Source organism: Rhinopithecus bieti, unplaced genomic scaffold (assembly GCF_001698545.2).
Source record: "Rhinopithecus bieti isolate Rb0 unplaced genomic scaffold, ASM169854v2 scaffold_11291, whole genome shotgun sequence".
Taxonomy (NCBI): domain Eukaryota; kingdom Metazoa; phylum Chordata; class Mammalia; order Primates; family Cercopithecidae; genus Rhinopithecus; species Rhinopithecus bieti.
The window spans coordinates 670,652-678,325 of NW_016807158.1; the positions used below are offsets into that span (position 1 = coordinate 670,652).

Genomic DNA, 7,674 nt, shown 5'->3' on the forward strand with positions numbered 1-7,674 from the left:
AAATAAAATAAAAAATAAAATAAAATAAAAAAGGAAAAAAGTAAAAGAAACAAAGTCTCCTCCACAGCAACTTCCTCAGCATTTCAAACAACGATCAGGGACTTTTTTTTCTTAAGGGTGGTCTTCTAGGCTTCAAGCACCAACAGATTTTTCTTCTTTCATGGCCTTGAAGGTTGTCAGTTTGCATTTATCGGAAGTGCAAAGATATATTAAAATAAAGAACAGCACATTTAGAATTAAGGAAAGTCTGGATCATTTAGTGCTCTGATTCCAGGTGACATCCAGCACCCATCATGGTACCTGTGCTTTACTCTGCATGGAGAGAAAGTGCTGGAGCGAAAGTCTGGCCCTGGAGGTGCAAGAAGGTGCCCTACTGTGCTACTTCTGCCAGACAGAGCCTTGAGGGGCGGAGGGTGAGGTTTTTGCATCTCTGTGGAGTGGTTCAGGCTGATCGCACCTGCATGAAGGACCTCTACACAATGAGTACAGACTAGGGTACTTGACAAATCTTTGTGGTATGGATTTTGCTATTCAAACCAACCTGGAAATTTTCAGGAAGCTCAAGTCATTAATGGGTCGAAACAACCTGGAAACTGAGAGGATGCTAGTCAGTAAGGAAGAAAGGTGGAAAAGGGGGTATGCAGTTATTAATGGAAAGCTGACAAACATGGGGACTGTCAAAATGTGTCCTCCACTCGAAACATCTCTTTTTTCAGGCAGTGCCTATTTTGTGGTCAGTAGGGAGGACGTGGAGTATATGCTAGAGAATGAAAAAAATTTAAAATTTATGGAGTAGGCCCGAGACACATACAGCAAGTATCTCTAGGCCACTGTCCAAAGGATTCCTGAAGTCCCCAGCTCACTCTCCTTAAGCCATAATTATGACTTGTCTGATATGCACGCAGCTTGTAGGTTTGTCAAGTGGCGGCACTTTGAGGCACTCCTCACCCACCTGCAGTAGGGTCCATGTGCAATGCACTCAGTGTGATTTTCAGAGCTAGCACCTTGAACTGGATGTTGCGCAATCACCATTTGTTTGCCAATAAGCTTGACACGGACGGTGACTTCTTTGCCATCCAGTGTTTAGATGAGCATCTGAGACATAAAGCTTTGGAGACTTTAAAACACTGGCCACTATAGGGAATTTTAGGAATAAGAAGAAGAATGCACAAAATTGACACTATCTGGTTCCTCTTCTTTGTCAATAAGCACCAGGAAAATTGTATAGGGCCCTCTTTGGAGCAAGGACTCTAAGTCATCGTGTCAGAGAAGCTGCCTAGTTTTTGCAGAGCACAATTGGCTAGAAAGGTTGGAGCATTAAATGTTCATCTCGAGTTAACGTGAGGGTATCATAAAAGTAGCTATGAAGCCAGGGCAGGTAGCAAGTCATTCTGAAGAGAATGGGCTGAGGCAGCTGGAGAAGAGGCTGACACAAAACAATCAGCCTGTTGAAAGAGCTCAGAGGCTGGATGCAGCGGCTCACCCTTGTAATCCCAGAACTTTGGGAGGCTGAGGCAGGAGGATTGCTTGAGCCCAGGAGTTCTAGTTGCTGTGCCTGTAGTCCCAGCTACTCAGGAGGCTGAGATGGGAGAATTGCTTGAGCCCAGCAGGTTGAGCCCCCAGTGCGCAGTGATCATGCCATGGCACTCCAGCCTGGGTGACAGAAACCCTGTCTAATAAAAAGAAAAGGCCAGGCACGGTGGCTCACACCTGTAATCCTAGCACTTTGGGAGGCTGAGGCGGGCAGATCACCTGAGCTCGGGAGTTCGAAACCAGCCTGACCAACATGGAGAAACCCCATCTCTACTAAAAATACAAAATTAGCTGGGCGTGGAGGTGCATGTCTGTAATCCCGGCTACTCAGGAGGCTGAGACAAGAGAATCGCTTGAACCCAGGAGGCGGAGGTTGCGGTGAGCCGAAATTGCGCCATTGCACTCCAGCCTGGGCAACAAGAGCAAAAACTCTGCCTCAAAAAAAAAAAAAGAAAGAAAGAAAAAGAGCTCAGGGACTTAACAAAGTTAGAAGATTTCACCTGTGCCAAAATTATTTAGAGAATTTTAAATGTGACAATTGTCCTGGTATGAATACATTTACAGCAACAAATAATCATAAAGATACAATTTATCTCATATATTTGTTAAAATAGAGACTTGATTTTACTCTAAATGATCCTTGTAAATAATTTCTTTTCTGCTATAACATTGTGCTGTGTAGTGTGTCTCTGTAGGCCATCTCAGAAAGCTTAAAATTGGCTAGATTTAAAGGTAAAGAATTTTTTAATTAAAAAAATTTGAACTGGCCGGGCGCGGTGGCTCAAGCCTGTAATCCCAGCACTTTGGGAGGCCGAGACGGGCGGATCACAAGGTCAGGAGATCGAGACCATCCTGGCTAACACGGTGAAACCCCGTCTCTACTAAAATACAAAAAACTAGCCGGGCGAGGTGGTGGGCGCCTGTAGTCCAGCTACTCCGGAGGCTGAGGCAGGAGAATGGCGTAAACCCGGGAGGCGGAGCTTGCAGTGAGCTGAGATCCGGCCACTGCACTCCAGCTCAGGCGACAGAGCAAGACTCCGTCTCAAAACAAAAAAAAAAAAAAAAAATTGAACTAACAATTGTCATAATTAATCTCATTTTAAAGTCAGTCCATGTTGAACTTTTCTGGATTATTTACGCATTGATTATTTTAGCATACATTTACAGAATGCCTACTGTGTACCAGGCATTATAGTCAGTGCTGAGGGAAAAAGATAAAGAAGACACAGATCTTTCCTCTAGAAGGTCTCAGTCTAGAGAAAGATGGACAGTTGCATTGTAGAGGAGTGATGAAGTAAGATTTAGAGTAAGACGAAGTATGCAATGGTGTATGCATCAGAATATGCAACGGGTACAATGGTTTAACACCAAACTGGAGGAGTGGGTACAAATCAAGAAAGGAGATGGTCGCTGAGTAAAGGATGAATAAGAGTTTCCCACATGAAGAAGTGAGTAAAGTCAGTCCAAGAAAGAGGTGCAGTATCTGCAGAGTTAGGAAAGTGTGATGACAAAGTGAGGTGAGTTTAGGGAAGTAAAATTGGTTCAGCATGACCAAGAAGTTATATTGGGCCGGCACAGTGGCCCACGCCTGTAATCCCAGAACTTTGGGAGGCCAAGGCAGGTAGATCACCTGAGATCAGAAGTTTGAGGCCAGCCTGGCAACATAGTGAAACCTTGTCTCTACTAAAAATACAAAATTTAGCCAGGCATGGTGGTGAACGCCTGTAGTCTCAGCTACTCGGGAGGCTAAGGCACAAGTCTCATTTGAATCCAGGAAGTTGCAGTGAGCTGAAATCATGCCACTGCACTCCAGCCTGGGCGACAAAGTGAGACTCTGTCTCAACAAAAACAAAAACAAGCGGGTGTATTGGAGCAAGGAAGCATGCTGGCAGATAAGGCTGAACAGAAGGGCAGATGTCAGATAATGAAGAACCTTTTACGTCATGCTAAAGGTTTGAATTTTGTTCTGAAGGCAATGGGAATTCACTAAAGGTGTTTTAAAAGAAGAAGGTCATGATCAGATTTGTGTTTTAGAAGGTCAATTTGTTGGCAGAATAGAGAATCAATATTGGAAACAGGGAAACCAGTTAGCAAGCTGGTGCAGAAACTCAGGTAAGAAATCACAACAGCCAGGTCTTTCTGGTCATGGTTGTTATAAATGCTTGTGAAAATGTTTAATCTCCTTCACTGGGGTAAAATTCAGATTAAAACAAATAATACTCATTCTTTTTTTTGAGTCCTAACATTTTAAGTTGAACTCTTCCCACCCTCTTAAAAGCAAAAGATTCTGATAGTCTCATCTCAACATTTAGTACATCTTTTTCTGAATCATAAAATCACCATTTGTTAAGAAGGTAACAAAAAAATGGGGATGTGGTTCTTTAAAATTACAGCAATTTCACATATCTGCACCACAATGTACTACACCTGTTCATACACCCACCTTCTGCCATTATTAATAGTCTTTTGCTTTTACAATTTTCCATTCAAACCTCATTTTTAAAAACTAGGGTGACCACCAAATTGGGTGAGTCACTTTTACAGTCAATTCTTATGGTTAGTAGAATTTCAGTTCTCAGTTTTGTTTTTAAATAGTAAGAGTTATCCTAAGTGTCCAAAAATGTGATTAAGTCGTATCATCCACCTTCTTAAGCATATCAGAAGAAGGCAAGGAATTTTAACGCAATATTAATTCAAATTTAGGACTTGAGTTATGTACTATGATAGGTGTGATTTGAAGTAAAATGTACTCACGAATGTTAATTCGCGTAAGTTTGAATCAAATGGGAAAGGCACAACTCAATAGACTTTATGGAGATAAGTTGTAAACAATACTGCATTAGTGGGAAGCTTCTGCAAGTCTGTTAAGTTCATTAAATGAGACATATTTAGGCATGCTTTTAACTTGAACCTTTTGTTTTCTCCATATGCCTTGAATGTAATGCTAAATTACTGTTGTCATAATAAATATCTCTAAGTCTATTACCAGTGGCACTTAATGGTAAAACTAAGAAATGATGAGAAATAGAGTTTTGAAAATTCCCCACTCCACTAACAACTTCATAAGGAGAGATTCAGAATTTCCAAGACAGAAATGTGGGCCTTGGTTTATATAATAGATGAGTTCCCATAATTTGCATTTATAGGAGAACTCCTGGAGATTATTTTGCTTAACTCCCTGATATTGAGGAAGTGAAGACTAGAGAATTTTCTGATGCAACCAGTGTGACAAAACTTATTGGTAACTGCCCTAGAATCTGGGACAGAAGTCTTCCCAGTCCTCCCTGCCTTCTTTTCCATGATCTTATAACCAACTTAGCTAAGCCAGAGAATTCCTCCTAGGGAAGAAATTCTTTTTTTAATAAAGTTAGTAATCATATTAACTTTATAAAATTATACTATTAAAAGTATAAAATTATACTACTTTTCCTATAAGTTCTGACAATAATACCTCTATTTAGTATACCCATGGGAAAATATATTCAAGCAATTCATCCATCAAGTTTGAATTAAAAGGGTTTGGAGGTTGTGTGAGGACATAACCTGAGTTGATCAAAAGAGCTAAACTAAAAATAATTTGGAAGTTTTTTTTTTTTTTTTTTGGAAATATCAATGAGACTAAGGTGACCATGTCTTGTGGCTCATAGACTTAGAGATCCCATTTTAATAACTGAATGGGGGTAATGGGTAATCAATCAGATGTCTAAGCTGAGTTGTTCTATCTCATCCTGACTCAAGGGGGTCTAAAGCCCAGCCACTTCTAATTTGTGATTTTGGAAGTTCTAATTATGGTATTACTTCAATTATTAAAAATTTCCAGCAAACGGAAAGTGGAGGCCTTACAGGAAATTGCACCAGAGGCTTTCAGTGGAGCCCCAAACAGGAACATTCCCTGTCTTATCTTCTTCCACCATCATGGACTGTAAAAAGAAGTGGGGAGATCATCATGCTAAGGACATGACATACAAGAGTCCTTGGACTTATTGAGAGTCTTGGTCTCCACACACAATATTCAATTAAAATGGAGAAACATTTGGCTGCTTAATGGTATTCATTTTCATATAGGCTGGGTGGGGTCCTCATGCCAAGGGAAGTCTAAGCCATAAAACAATTACTCAAGCCCTTGTGGCTGAGTCATTATCGTTCAAGAATCAGGCTATGCATTAAAGAAAAACTTACCTTCTGAATCCTAGTCACACTAAAAATCCTTTTCATTAAAGTGGAGGCAACTCCTCGTCAATAACAGAAGGGAACTGACATTTGTGCACCTGCAATATGTTTTGCATATTTCCTCATTTTCACAATAGCTCTGTCAGACATGTATTACCACACTTTGCAAATGAAGGAACAAATTCTAAGAAAGGAAGAAAGTGACTCCAGGTCACTTTCAGAAGACTGATCTGTCTGAACTCCAAATCAGAAGATTGATCTGTCTAAACTCAGAGTTCAAGTCCATTCCACCATGCTCTGTTCTTTACCTGATATAAGAAGAGTCAGAGGATCCCAAAACCTTCATTCAGAGTGAAAATATATTGTAAAATCCCATATCCTTTGGGTATGAAGACAGCTGGCCTTGCTAGGATGCCATATTATGCCCTGTGCATTTTATCTGCAAAATCTGCTGTCTATCCCGACTTCAAAGAGCCAGAAAATATCTCCAGCTATGATTAAGTAACTTTAGAAATGCAATTTAATTGCTGGGTGTGGTGGCTCACGCTTGTAATCCTAGCAGTTTGGGAGGCTGAGGCAGGTGGATCACGAGGCCACGAGTTCAAGACCAGCCTGACCAACATAGTGAAACCCCATCTCTACTAAAAATACAAAAATTAGCTGGGTGTGATGGCACATGCCTGTAATCCCAGCTACTCAGGAAGCTGAGGCAGCAGAATCGCTTGAACTTGGGGGGCAGAGGTTGCAGTGAGCCGAGATTCTACCACTGCACTCCAGCTGGGCAACACAGCAAGGCTCCGTCTCAAAAAAAAAAAAAGAAAAAGGAAAGAAAAGAAAACACAGAAAAGAAAAGAAAAAAAAAGAAAGAAAAGACATGCAATTTGATGATGCTGGGAACATTTGTTTCACAGCCATCCAACCAGACCTAATCCCAGTTTCATTGTATTGAGATTGTCAGATGCCAAAAGTAGTGACGATAAGGGGCCAAGGCAGATGTTATAACAAATTAACAAGTGATGCTACAGGCCAGGAAAGAGTTGTAAGTGTTTGAGGCATACGTTCAAGTCATCTAACCTTGTTGACTAAAAGGGCTGTCAGAAAGTAAAGAGTCACAGAGACAAGACAGCTGAGCTAGTATCTGGCTTTATCATCAGTAGCTTCACTGCCGTCTGGCTAAGCGTTTGGGCTGGCTTTCCCATGCAATGGGATCGTGTAAGATGGAACATTAGGTCATGTCCAGTTTCCTAGAGCCAGTCAAGTGTGTTCTGCATTTAGAAAAAGAGGAAGAATCTCTGGGTCCCCACCCCCTTAAAAGACCACAGAAGAGCCAGCCTTGGGTCAATTAGAATGAGAGTGTCTTGTTTTTGTTTACCACACATACACCAGGAAACATTTCTGGCACTACACAGGCCACTTTTTTTTTTTTTTTTTTTGAGACGGAATTTTGCTCTTGTTGCCCAGGCTGGAGTGCAATGGCGCGAACTCGGTTCACTGCAACCTCTGCCTCCCAGGTTCAAGCGATTCTCCTGACTCAACCTCCCGAGTAGCTGGGATTACAGGTGCCCACCACCATGCCTGGCTAATTTTTTGTATTTTTAGCAGAAACGGGGTTTCACCATGTTGGTCAGGCTGGTCTTGAACTCCTGACCTCAGGTAATCCACCCACCTCGGCCTCCCAAGTGCTGGGATTACAGGCGTGAGCCACCACTCCCAGCTCATAGGCCACATTTTTATATTACTAAACTTGGAATAACAGTAGCAGGGTATTTTTTCATCATAGTCACAAAGGTAAATATCACAGACCTGCCTAATTGTGAAGATTCATACACATTAGGTACATTTTACCAGTGGGAATTATCTGCAAAATATGCCTGTTATGAAATACAGTGATGTATTAAAGGGTCTTCCAATAAATGTGTTAAAATATAAATATGTAAAAACTGAGAAGTTTCTACCAAAAACCAAAGGACT

The 7,674-nt window shown here is 41.2% G+C and overlaps 1 pseudogene; it reads left to right on the forward strand.

The window, feature by feature from the left end:
* The first annotated feature begins 293 nt into the window (after positions 1 to 293).
* LOC108534872 (beta-1,3-galactosyl-O-glycosyl-glycoprotein beta-1,6-N-acetylglucosaminyltransferase-like) lies at positions 294 to 1,140 on the forward strand (annotated as a pseudogene).
* The last annotated feature ends 6,534 nt before the right edge of the window (positions 1,141 to 7,674 follow it).